This window comes from Lonchura striata, unplaced genomic scaffold, assembly GCF_046129695.1.
Source record: "Lonchura striata isolate bLonStr1 unplaced genomic scaffold, bLonStr1.mat Scaffold_123, whole genome shotgun sequence".
NCBI classification, from domain to species: Eukaryota; Metazoa; Chordata; class Aves; order Passeriformes; family Estrildidae; genus Lonchura; species Lonchura striata.
Genome location: NW_027461088.1, coordinates 295,348 through 308,955, shown reverse-complemented (window position 1 = coordinate 308,955; position 13,608 = coordinate 295,348). Strand labels below are relative to the sequence as shown.

Here is a 13,608-nt window from a genome sequence, read left to right as displayed (position 1 = left end):
TGAAATCAGTGATGACTGTAGAAGCAGCTGCTCGTTTTCTAGGTTTGTTCAAACTTACCATTTTTTTCATTTGGGTTTTAAAAGAAAGATGTGATCTTTTTTCCACTTGAATCACTTGAATTCAGCAAGAAACCAGTGGCTGTGAATATCTCAGTGCTCCTGTGATAAACTCTTCAGAAATGATTAAAGGAGAGGTTTTGCTCTCCTGTTGTTTCTCTTTCCCATTCAGCAATCTGGCACTGAATGTTCTGAAAAACAAACTGCTCCAAGTGGTGGGAGTACTTTGGCAAATGCTTGCTGTTTATTTCATTTCTTTAGGAGAGTAGTTGCAGTGTCCTGTTAGGAAAAAAAAAGGTATGAAGTAGGGAGCTGGTATGGCTCAGGAGCCAACCTCCTGCAAGCAACAGCCAGGCTTTGGCTCGAGGAGCTCACCTCACCTGTGGGGCCATTCCTTGGGCTGAGGGAATTTGGGGATATAATTTTTTCTCAGCAGGTTGCTGCCAATGTAAAGATTTTTTTATTATTATTTAATAAACTGAGATTTGCATTTAATGCTGATTTCCCTCCCCGTTCACTTGCTGCTTGTCCCTGACTGTTTTCTCCCTGAGAGGGAGAAGGGCTTCTGGCAGTGTGTCTGTTCCAAGGTCCAGGCCTTATCTGAGTTGAAATGTCTGAGCTGTGCCAGGCTGACTCCTGCATCCAGAAAATCCTTGCCTGCCCACAGCTGATCAACAGGTGTGTCCCAAGGAATTACTCAATTAGATTAAGGTCAGCAAGGCTGGGTTAATACTGGTCTTCAAGCCAATCTGCTCCCTAATCAAACATCCCAAACACAGACCAATCTTTATTTCTCCATCTGCCCCCTTTCAAAAGCAAGGCAGATGATGAATGAAACATGGCACACACCTTTCAGCAAAGAGCTCTTTCTGATGGGCAGCCACGATTATGGTGTGCTGCTTCAGGGGAAGGTTTTCCTGGCAGCCTGTTAGCTGCCTTTTGCAGTTTATGTGAAGGAATAAAGTTGTCCAGGTGAGAGTCCAGCCTTGGCTAACCCCTGCCTTGGCCTGCAGATAAAGGCATTCTTGCCTTCTGTGTTTGGTGGTTGATTCTGGCACTCAGGAGCGCATGTCAGTTCATTCGTGAACATCCTCTGGTGATTTCTTAGTAGAGGGCTCCCCAAGAAGCTTGAGGAGTTTCCCCATCCCAGTTTCCCCAGCTAGAGACACAGCTGTGTTAGGCTGTGTCTCCTCGCTGTGTCCCAGGGATTGCAGCAATCCTCCCCAAGGAACTTTCCTTGGAGCAGCCCTGGAGACAGATGGTGTTTGGGCAAGGTACATGCTCTCCACTTTATTCCTGGTTTTTTAAATTTTATTTTTTCCCCTGGTAAGGCAACTAGAGGTATTGTATGCATATTTAGCTTTATGATTCTGTGTTAAGTTAGTGAAGTATTGGTGATTTGATTAAAACCATTCCTTTTCAGCTGTTTCTTTGTATCAATTTCAAGTTCAAGGTTATAGCTGGTCTTAAAGTCCAGCCTGTGTTCTCCACAGCAAAGCCCCTGTACTCTCATGGGAAAGGCATCAATTTCTAAGCTGTATAAAAAGGCATTTAGCATGCGATGACTCTCTGACATAAGGTCTTTGGGTGATACTAAATATTCTCATTTTTATTTATTTTATTGGCAACATTCAAAAACATCTGCTTTATTTTCAGTTTGAACGAAGCTGGGTTCACTTTTCATCTGTTAACTTCAATGAGACAACTTCTCCGTGTAAATTTGGCACACAGTTTCCCAGGACCTTCTCCTGAAGCTTGCAAAATTAAAATAAATATGGGAAACTATTTTTTCTCCTTGATCCATACTTCTCACCACTGCACTGAGCTGTAGCTGTACCACCAGTGAGCTGCTGTGCACATCTTTCCTTACACCTCTTGCCCTCTCCATCTCCAGAGCAGTTTTTATCCCAGGTGCTGTGTTCACCTCTGCAGGTGGCCTCCTCCAGAGCTGTGTGTGTTAATAAATTATTTCCTGCCATTTCTACCACCTTCACCCCTCAGCACAGCCTGGTGGTGCTGTGCTGTGTGTGCTGCCTCCCTCCTAGTGCTTTGCCAGAATCCCCAGACAGACTGGGAGCTGCAGTTGCTGTTTTCCACGGAGCAGGCGTTGTGTACATGTTTGTTCTTCACCCAGTCATTCATTCTTCCCTTCTCACTTCTTACTTGCCACGTTGTGTTTTGAAGTGCTGTTCCCATTCTGCTCAGTTCAAAGCTTTTTCCCAGGCCTTACTTTTGCATTTAGCATAAATAAATTTATTTAAAGCTGTTGTGCTTCTGGATACGCCAAGGTCTCTTTTGTGACTTTTTGTTCATTTTTTAAATTTCATTTTCAAGCAAGCCAATTGCCACCTCGGGACATTCTTTCACACTTTGGGTGGGAAAGCACCACAAAACTTCACTGGAGATTCAGACCAGAAATCCCTGCAATGGGGAACCTGAGGCTGCCTGTGCCAAGGGCAGCCCTAGTAAATAATTTTAGGCCAGCATGTGCTTACAGTGGCCATCTTTAAATCAAACAAAAGTAGTATTGTCTAGATAAAATCTGGTGACTGAAATTCAGTTTATTGATGAACAAGCATGGGAGTTCTGGAACTAGTTTTAAATAATTGTTCTATTTCCCATGTATTCATCTGTGAGAGAGACAAGAGGTGGGAGATGATTTTGTCTTTTGTGGCGTATGCTTTACTTAGAAAATAAAGTTCTGAGACTCTCTTAAGTAGTAGGAAGCTGCCCTTAGTAACAAAATAGTGAAAATTGTCATATTTTATCCAAAAGGAAGGGGAAAAAATAATTTTCCAAAGTAATAACTTGTAATTTGACAGCATGAATCATTTGTGCTATTATGAGTCAGTCATAAATAGAAGAGGCACCAAATTAATTCTTTTTCAAAATGTACAATGATAACAAAGAAACCAAGTCTCCTAAAATGTTGCTAAGAAGGCACCAGGCCATTGAACAGGCTAAGCTTATTTGAAATACTAACTCACCAAAAGTGCTTTTCTTTAATTTTTTTTTTTTTGGTAAAAATAATAGAAGAGGCTACTTTCAATTATCTTTTCCTCTAAAAGCCAATTAGCCTATCTTTAGTGGAAGCTGGGTCAAAGCCCTCCCTAGAAATATTAAGAATCCTGGAGTTTCAGTATTATGATCCAGCCTTTACCAGCTCCGGAACTCTCCTGCCACACACAGTTGGTCAAGTCACCAAACACAGCCAATAAAGCTGATTTGGCCACTGTACTTTGTCATTGCTCCTATGCATGTTTATCTTTCCAAACATTCTTTCCTCATGCCTGACCAGTCATCTTTGGATCTGAAGCTGTGGCCATGTCCTGGTGGATATTTGGTTTGTTCATTTGCTAGATTAATATTTCATTTCATGCTAGGTTAAGACTGGCCAATAGAAATAAATAGCTTTTGGTTATACCACAATGAAGGAGCTCTTGTGAAGAAAAAAGAACTCTGGTGTCCTGAGCATCTGACCCCAGCTGGTGCATTCTCTCTGCCAGCTGGTTCTTGCATGGAAGGAAAATTAATGGAATTGCCAAACAAAGAAGTATTTTCAGCAAGTACGCAACAAACATTGAAGGCTAAACATTCTCGTTGCAATGCCAGAAGGATTCCAAATAAGCAGCTGAACTGAAGGATTATTTTGAAAGTGTTACAGAAATATTGATCTACTGGAAATGTTTAAAGGTCAACTGGAGTGTTTTGTGGGGTTTTGTTGCTGTTACTGAGGTTTTTTTCGTGCCTGACTCCTTAGTTCTGGGCATGCTGCTTTCATAAGACATCACTGACAGGCTGGGCTCTCAGAATCTGTGTTACACAGCTTATCATCACCATTGCTACAGTTTCCATATTCCTCCCCTCCTACAAAAAATGTGACCTTTGTCACATTACACTTTGTGTAATTTTGGGGGGTTTTTTTGTTGGTTTGTTTTTGTTTGTTTGTTTGTTTGTTTTTTTATCTCTGGTGTGAGATTCCACCTCCTTCAGCAGGAAGAGATCAATGAATTGAGATAATTGAAGAAGTGGACAGTAGTTGCTACCTCTCTCCAATGATTTCATTAAATTATTAAGAATGTGCTCAGAGCTGTCTTGGGGGTGCTGGGAGAGCAGAATGTAGTTTAGGCATAAAACAGAATGTAGTTCAGGCAGAATGTAATTTAGGCATAAAACATGATACAGCAATTCCATTTTAGTTCCAGCTTTACTGGATGTGCTTCTGAAAGCAGACAGGTACAGATCACACTTCTGTCTGATTTTTAGACTTAGGGTTCCAGTGACAACGCAAAATGTCAGAATTATGTGTAAGTTAAAAAGTAGTGCTGAGCTGTAAGGTCACAGAACCCTGTTAGTGTTCACTCCATGATCTGACTTAGCAAATCACAGCTTCATATGCTCAGCAGGGATGGCAGAAATCACTCCCTCTGCTTCATAATATTCTCTCCTTTTATCCTGGCTTTCAGTTGCTGTTTAGAAAAGGTCTGAAGTGCTTTGTGCCCTTGACCCAAGTGACTGACCAGCCTGCAGGGCTGGGAGAGCTGGGTACAAGTGTAAAAACACCTTCAATGCAGTGACTTTTCAAGCAGTAGAATTGGCATAAGAGAAGCTATTGTTCCATGGAACACAGTAAAAGCAGGGTGGAAATACATCAGGTGTTTTCAAAGTCGTGTTTCCCAAGGGGAATCCGGTTCCAGCAGTGAATCACAGAAGCAGGTGGTGCAGGAAGCACTGGACAGTGAAGTTCCCCTCCTTAACAGAGGATGGCAGGGAAAGGCGGCCTGCTTGTACATCTGGAAATTACCCTAGGCCCCAGTTCTGGGTTTAACTGTGGAATGTTTGATATTGGTGAACTTTAGATAGGTGATAAAAATTAATTTAGATAAAAATTATATTCACAGAATCCCAGAATATCCTGAGCTGAAGGGACTCCCAAGGATCACCCAGTCCAGCCCCGGCCCTGCACAGACACCCCAATAGTCCCACCCTGGACATCCCTGGCAGTGTTGTTCCTGCAGCTCTGGCAGCCTCGGGGCCGTGCCCATTCCCTGGGCAGTGCCAGCACCCTCTGGGGAAGAAGGGAAGGACTTTTTCCTGATCTCCAGCCTGAGCCTGCCCTGGCACAGCTCCAGCTGTTCCCTGGGTGCCGTCCCTGGCCAGAGAGCAGAGATCAGTGCTTGCCCCAGTCTCCTTAAGGAAGCCCTTGGAGTGAGCTGCTGTTAGCTGTTGTGATTAGGCACAAGGCTCCGGTGGGAAAAGAGCCTCTGAAACAGGCTGGGTGTCTTAGGGTGCCTTAGTTCTGCCCACAGTAAAGATTACCAATTCAATGCAATTTATTTCTTATTGTATAATTGCAACAAAACTTCCAGAAGTGTAAAACTACTTTCAAAAATATGGAGGTATTGTGGAAAAAGGGAAGAAACATTTGGGGATTTCTCGCTTCAAAAAATATTTCTAAATATGTCTAAAAATTAAAAATGAAGACAAAATGGCGTCTCTTTTCCAGGATTCTAAAACTACCTTGTAAAATCCTTAACTACTATAGCAATTGCAAAGGACTATTTGGGAATGTCTCTCTACAGAAAATATGTTTTGAAATATTTCTAAAAATGTCTAATTTCTAAAAATGAAAAACAAAGACAAAATGGGGTTGCTTTCTCTCAGGAGCCCCATGCTGCTGCCTGCCCCATGGGCTCCCCCAGCCCCTCGGGGCCCCGCCGCTGGTCACAGCAGCCCCTGCCTGGCTCCTGCCTGCCCACACCGTGGGCATCCACGGCTGCTCCTGCCCATGGAGCTCAGCCAGTGCTGGTTCCGGATGGGCTTTGCTGGTGGACCTGGACACTGCATTGACAGCTCTTTATGGCAGCAGAAGAGCTGATTTGGAAGCTCTCAGTGAAAGTTCAATCGAGCACTTCCAAATCCTTTCTTGGGCCTTTCATGGTGTTCAGGCCCTGTGGCTTCAAAGCACTACAGGGCTTGAATGTTCAATTAAAAAGTAATCAGAGTCAAAGCTGCTCCTCTTGCTTCTCCATCCACAGAGGTCTCGGTACCAGCTACCAGCTTTCAGCTTTTCTTCAAGGTGGTGCCTGTGCAGAGAGCAGTGGCTGAGGCCCCAGCTGCCAGTGGCACACAGGGACCCTCTTGCACAGCAGGGCCCAGAGCTGGCAAGGCTCCCCAGCACGGCTGGAGCGGCTGGCACACCTTGGCCCAGCTGCACAGCTGCCACTCGAGGCCCCGGCGAGCAGGGGACGGCTCTGGGCAGCTCCCTGGCCAGGAGCGGCCCCAGAGCACCTCTGCCTTTCAGGGGCCATCTCGTCCCCGCTCTTTCTCCTGCCCACCTTGATGTGCCTCTGCCCTGTGCCCCTGGGGCTGCTCCTGGCCAGGCAGCCTCAGGGGGAGCCAGCACTGGCTGCAGCCCCAGCGGCCCCCCAGGACAAGGCCCAGCAATGAAGAGGCCAAGGAAAGCACTGGGCAGCAGCAGAACCCTCAGCAGAGTGCTTTGGACAGCCATGGACTGCCCACAGCTCCACTGCAGCATGACCATGAGTCAGGCTACCCGTCCTATGAGCAGAGCTACAAGAAAATTAGGGAGAAAAGTCAACAACTGACCGTCTGATCTCGTACAGCTTCCGGATGCCATGATAGCAGCTGATCAGCACAAGTGGCACAGAGAACAGTATCACCACCGTGCCTATCATGCAGGACCCGCGCACATCCTGGGGGCAGACAATTCTTGGGAGGCGCACTGGATCTGGGGCATATATTCCTGTTTCAGTGATGACGTCTGTGGGAGCAATGGGGAGCGTGAGCCCGTGCTGTGCTGCACTGCTGAGCTGGCAGCACGGTGCATACGGCCAGGACGTTCTCTGTTTGCCCAGAGCTGGGGCCTGCAGGCACCTTGCCGCCCCTTGGCACAGGCTGTGCCCCCCAACACAGCCCAGCAGGCCGGGAGGAGAGCCCGGGGCCAGCGCAGCTGCTTGGGCCGTGGCTGCTTGGAGGGACAGGGGCCAAACCCATCCCTGAGCAGCCCCTGCCAGCCCTGGCCCTCCCTGCCCTGGGACAGCTCCCCCAGCCCCAGGGGACAGAGCCAGGTCCTGTCAGGACACACTGGAGCCCTGCTCTCCTCCTCTGCCCTTTCCCCATCCTGGGCTCCCTGTGCAGCCACTCACAGGTTTCAGGATGTGTCGCCCATGGAAGGACCTCAGCAGGACTGCTCAGCCTGGCTGAGCCTGGCTCAGCAATCACCTTCTGTGGTGCTGTCTGGCATCTCCTCCCTTCATGTATCAGGGGCTGGTATGGCGCTGCTGCTTCCTCCAGGAAATGCTGTTTCAGGAAAGCCCTGTGGTCCATCTCTGGAGAAAAGAAAAAAGCCGGATCAGGTGGAACAATTCCCCACTGGGGAACTGGCATCTTCAGGATGTAATACTTGTCAAAGACATGGATAAGGATCAGGAAAAGGCCAAGGCTCTTGAGGCTGCCACATGGCCCTCTGTTTTACAAACAGCTGCCCTTCCTGATCCGCCTGGAGACCGGGAAATTGCAGGGGACTGCAAGCCTGTGGTGCAGCTGGGGCTCCCTGTCAGCCTGTGCCAAATGCCTTCCTGCAGAGGCTGGAGAGAAGCTGCAGCCAGGCCAGCCTGGGAAACAGCCCTGCAGGCCATGAGAGCAGTAGTGGGGCAGTGAGGCTGCCATTGATCCCTTCCCGCTGTGCCGGGCACAGCCTGTCCAGATGTGCAGGGAAAGCCCCCAGCTGCTGAGTCCCAGGGGAAGGCTGAGGAGATGCACCCACCTTGTCCTGCCTGCTCCATTTCCTTCAGCATTTGCCTCATGTTTTCGGATGGCTCATGGGGTTTCTTGTGTCCTGTAGCTTTGTTCTTTCCCATTGGAGGACCTTAGAGAAATGTAATTCCATGTCCCAGGAATGAATCCCACAAAACCAAGGCTCAACCTGAGGGGCAGCACGGACACACTACTCACCCCTGCGATGGGAGCCAGGCTTCTGTGTAGGAATCAGCAGAGGAGCAGGGAAAGTTCTCCGTGCAGCCACACCTGTAACTCAACAGCCACAGAAGCTTCTGTCATCTCTGCAGATCGGCACGGGCAGCACTGAGCCGCAGGAGCGGTGAGGGGATGGCCCAGGGCGAGGGCACACACGTGCATGATTCTGTCCTGGCACCTGCAGTGATGCCCCCCTGGCCGAGCTTTGGGCTCTGAGCTGGCAGCTCTCTGTCTTGGTTCGACAAGACAGGAATCTGTGAAGGAGGGCTAAAGCCTCCTGTGCAATGGAGAAGGTAAACCCCCCTCCCTCCGAATTACTAGGAGTTTTAAATCAAAAGGCTCTCAGGCAAAGATATGGGAATGGGAGTAACAATTCTTTACTAGGAGAAAACTAGACAACAATTTAAAAAAACGGCAAATGCAATCGGTACAAACAAAACCAGTGAAAAAGTCCAGAACCTGAGGATTTGGGGTGCCAGTAGCAGTCCTGCTGGGATGATTGCTCCCCTTGCAGTGGTTGATGAATTGCAGCTGCAGTGGTGATCTTTAGAAGGGCATAGTTTTCCTCTGAAGATCTGGTTGCAGTGGGGCCGGTCTTCCTCTGCGCCGGGGTTGCCTCCAAGCTCCGCCGCCGTCGCCTCAGCGCGCTCTGGCTGCTTCGCTGCGAGTGCCGCCGAAGAGAGCTGCTTCTCCGGGAATCCCCCAAAGTAAAGAGCTGCTCTGTCTCCAAAAATAAAAGAGTGCTTGGCTTCCCCCTCTGGGTGGAACATCTCACAATAGGATGGTGTTATGTTACCAGCCCTGCATTGAATCAGTCAATGGCCCACTAACAAACCATTACCTCTTAGGAGCAAAACCGGTTCTTGGAAAATATAACAAAACCTGCCCAATAGGTTTGCCTTCAACAGATGGCAAATAGAATACAAGCTTATCTTACAACCCAGGACACTCTTGCAGGGGGAAAGGCCTTGACCTACCCTCAGCATCTCCCAGAGGCTCCATCCTGAACGTGGGCTGGGAAGCCAGATCACTTTTACCAGCAGGGTTATCTTCAGAGAAAGGCAGGACAGAACATCTCCTGTGGCACTGTAGGAGATCCTCAGGCTGCACCCAAGGCTCAGCCCCAGGGCACAGCCCTGGGCCCAGCCCCTTCCCTCTCTGCTCTTCTCTGTGGCTGCACAGAGCACACAGAAGGACACTGGCATTGCACATGGGTGAATGACGGACAGCTAAATGCTCCTTCCTCCCACTGACAGTGATCCTGTGGGATCACTCAGGGTTTGAGAAAGGAGCATGGCAAATTTTCCTGAATCCATCAACCTTTAGAAGAACTTATGGGAAATGGTAGAAGAGAGCTCTTGCTAGATTGACACTGATTATACTGTCACGCAAGGTACATTGAGAACTTGCCTTCAGCATCTGGCAAGGTCACCAAACCATCATTCACAAGTATTTCCCAATTATCCAAGTAACGATCCCAATCTAGAAAGGAACCCAGATCAGACCAATTTCAATGTTGTGCTGGGATCCTCTTCTGCCTCAGGGAACTGAGCACTGCAAGGGGATCAGTAAGGCTGTGGGAGCCAGGTGGCAATGGACAAGGCCAAAGCTGCACAGGAGCCTGGGGAGCTCTGGGCTGCCTCCTGGCCACTCTCCACACAATTTCCTTACCCTGTGCAACATCCCTGGAGTAGAAACTGGGGCAGCCCGGGCCCATGGTGGCTCTCTCCCTCCCACAGAGGTAACCCTCCCGAAAGCCCATGGGAAATCCATCCCCAGCTCTTCCAGGGGAGCAGGGAGCGCTGTCCCAGGAAAGGGCAGCCAGGCTGCCAGCTCACCTGCTCCCCGTGCTTCCAGCAGAGCAGCCTGGGCAGCCCTGGCAGGCAGGGCCACGGCCAGGAGCAGCAGGAGGAGGAGGTGCAGAGCAAGGGCCATGGTGCCTTGCCCTGTGCCAGTCCCGCCGCTCTCGCTGCCACCACTGTCCCAATGTCACCAGCACTGCTGCCACTGCCGCTGCTGCCACAGCAGTTGTGCTCAAGGACTGCCTGCTCGGGCGTGGCAGTGCTCTGGAACCACGGGGCTCTGGGACAACAAGTCCCAGAAAGAAAGGACAATAAGTTGGCAACACTTAACATGAAGACTACCATGAGCTTTCTAAATTTGCCCATGCTGTGGGATTTGCCTTCAGCCTCAGACTCAACATTACCCAGCCCTCCCCCCTGTGCCAGGCAGGAAGGGGGCTCCCAGGCAGAAGTTCCTGGAGTACATCCCACGTGCTCAACACTAAGAAAACTGGGACAGCTTTCACTTTTGAAATTCCACTTCACTGTTCCCAGGTGGAGTCTTAAGGGCGCTGTTACCTACACCTGCAGCAGTGGTGAGAGGCTCCCGACGTAGCTATGACTTTTTTATGTCCACAGCCTGAGCTCAAAGCTGTCAGGACCTTCATGACTGAGCACAGCAAGAGAAGGGGTATTTCATTACCAAGCACAGCAAGAGAAGGGGTATTTCATGACTAAGCACAGCAAGAGAAGGGGTATTTCATGACTAAGCACAGCAAGGGAAGGGGTATTTCCACAGCAGCAGCACTTTGGGCGCTGTCCCCGCACACCTGGGACTGTGGCCATGTGTGTGGTGGCACTGCGGGAGTGCGGGGCGGCAGGGTGAGCAGTGCGGGTGTGGAGGCACAGTGGGCACGGTACCTGGAGCAGCAGGGGCAGTGTGTGTGTGGGGTACAGAGAGCAGCAGCTGGGTGTGTGAGGTACAGAGAGAGGCAGGTGAATACGTGTGGGTGTGTGGGTGGGTGCACAGCGGTGAGAGGCACATGTCGCGCACGGAGCCATGGCGGGAAGCTTCCTTTACAAGCAGGGACCTCCTGCTCAGGGCCCGGCCTGCAGACACTGCCCCCCTCCAGCGGGTTGAACCCCCGCTGCAGACAACAAACACCCTTTCCCCTTCGGGGTGATCTCCATGCCTGCTCCCGCACTGCTGGGCTGCCCAAACCCGCCGGCAGCGAGGTGGGAGCGGTGGGAGAGGGCCCGGCTGCCTGGGAGCCGTCAGGCCCCGCCGCGGGCTGGGAGCCGCCGCAGGTGCCGGCGGGGGAGAACGGACAAGGGCGGCGGCACCCGCACTCACCAGCGGTGGCAACCCTCGCTGGCCTCCAGCGTGAAGTTGACGCGGGCGCCGCGACTGAAAGGGAGCAGCACCTTGGGGGTGCTGAGCTTGGAGGAGGCGGCGAGGTGCAGGAGGAGGAGGAGGAGAGGCAGCGCCCCGGGCGCGGGGGGAGCCATGCTGCCGCCGGTGGAGCCGGGCAGGGCGCGAAAGAGCGGCGGGAGCGGCGGGGCCGGGCGGGGCTGGGCCGGGCAGGATGGTTGGGGGCCGGGCAGGGTGGCTCGGGGGCCGGGCAGGGTGGCTCGGGGGCTGGCACGGTCTCCCCCGCCCTCCGCCCCCTGGGTTGCGCCGCCCTCCCTCGGGGGAACTCACGCGGTGCCCACGACCGGGCGCCGGCTGTTTGAAAAACGTCCTTTTCTCCGGGCCTGACCCCAAGTGTCTCGTAGGAGTCGTGCTCCAGAGCCTTCCCCTTCCCCGGCCAGGCTCCAGCGCCTCAATGTCTGTTATGTCGTGGTTTCAAAGCTGAGCACAGGGCTCGAAGCGTGGCTTCAGCTGAGCCCAGCGCGGAGGGACAGTCACTGCCCTGGTCCTGCTGGCCAGGTGCCATTGGCCTTCCTGGCCCCCTTCATGTTCCCCGGACACACTGGTGCTAGCAGCTACGCTGAGAAACTGTTCATTCATTACCACAGCATCTCAGAATGGTTCCCGTCAGAAGGGGCCTGAAATCACCGACTCCCGCCCCCGCCCTGGGCACCTTCCAGAGTCCCAGGCTGCTCCAAGCCCTGTCCAGCCTGGCCTTGGGCACTGCCAGGGATCCAGGGGCAGCCACAGCTGCTCTGGGCACCTGTGCCAGGGCCTCTCCACCCTCACAGGGAGGAATTTCTTCTTAACATCTAATCTCAAACCCCTCTCTTTCAGTTTGAAGCCACTCTCCCTTTTCTTGTAACCCCAGGCCCTTGCAAATAGCCTCTCCCCATCTTTTTTGTCAATTCCTTAAGGTTCTGGAAGGCCACAATTAAGTCACCCCAAAGCTTCTCCAGGCTGAACAAACCCAATTGTCCCAGCCTTTCCTTGTATGAGTGATGTTCCATGTGTGAAGGATCTGCTTGTCCTTACCTATGACAGAAGCGTGGTACACGTATGCATGATGAGAATGGATTTCAGGAAGGTCACATGCACGTTGGAGATCCTTGAAAGATCCTTAAATCCTACTCAGAAGATCAGTTTGCTGTCCAGCCAGGGACATGAGCTAAAAGTTTACCCAGCTTTAATTTAGGTGGTATTTCCGAAGTTAGCCAGTTCTCATTTATTCTAAGCATGTAAACTTATACAGGACGTTCTCTTTACATAGGAGCACATTTTGCACTATTTATTCAGCTCGTGTTTTATTTATCAGTACCTCAGCAATGCTGTTCCACTTTCTATCCCAGAGGAATGTGTGCTGCTGGACAGTTCAGTTCTCCCTGCAGCTTCTGTGCGTGTATTACTCATTTTCTGATTAACTATCATGAAATTGTATGGTCTGATTTAGAGAAGAGCTGAACTATGCAGCTGAAATTTAAGTTAATAGGAGCTGGGCCTAGAAAGATGTGCGATATTAAAGGTGTTGGCAAATCAAGCTCTTGCACTTTAAATCGCTCCCCAAAATACTGAGGGTTGCTTATCTTCTTTACTATTTCTCTCAGTGAAGTTGGAAGCTTTCTTTGTAGACATGTTAGGAAGATAAGTTCAGTAAAGGCTGGGATATTAGGGAGGAATGTATAAAATTGCCCATGACCAAAGAGTACAATGTGTTTACAGTTCGTACAATTCAAACTGAGTAAATAAGAGGTAGATAATGAGTATTTTGCATCCTGTGTTGTGAATGAGGTGAGGAAATGTCTGTATCCTAATACTTCCTAGCTTTAAAAGCAGAGTGTGCAATCTCAGAATTTATTTCCTTTCTCTCATCAGCAACGGTGGTGATGAGTATTCAATGTGAGAACAATAATTTTCCAGTAGCAAATACTTCTTAGACTTATTTTCATAAGGTCAGCAAGGTGCAGTTGGGACCTTAAAGCTTATTGATGAAACATGACAGTGAAGTATTGCAAGTAAACATCCATCACATCTTTCAGTGCATACCTGGCGGTTTTAAGAACAGAGTAAGGCAGGGGACATTGATGAGCAAATCTACAGTTCCCATTATATGGTAAAATTACCAAGTGAATTGTGTGCTCCCTTGAATTGTAAGTCATGCATTGCAGCAATGGGTTAGCATTTCTTTTGGCCAGAGGAGGCTGAGCTGGGAGGCAGCCAATGCAGTCAGTGTGTGCTCTGAGGAGTCCCCGCCTCAGGGGTAGGAAGGAGTCACTAAAACATCAGGGGCTGACTCAGCAGCATTGCTGCACTGCTCCACTTTTCCTTTCTGCGCTGCTGTGAGATCCATAGAAGTCAGCACAG

General features: G+C 50.2%; 1 protein-coding gene across 1 annotated transcript in view; it reads right to left on the bottom strand.

The window, feature by feature from the left end:
* Positions 1 to 13,608, bottom strand: part of LOC110484679 (uncharacterized) — a 351,442-nt gene that overhangs the window by 157,447 nt on the left and 180,387 nt on the right. The window lies entirely within an intron of this gene.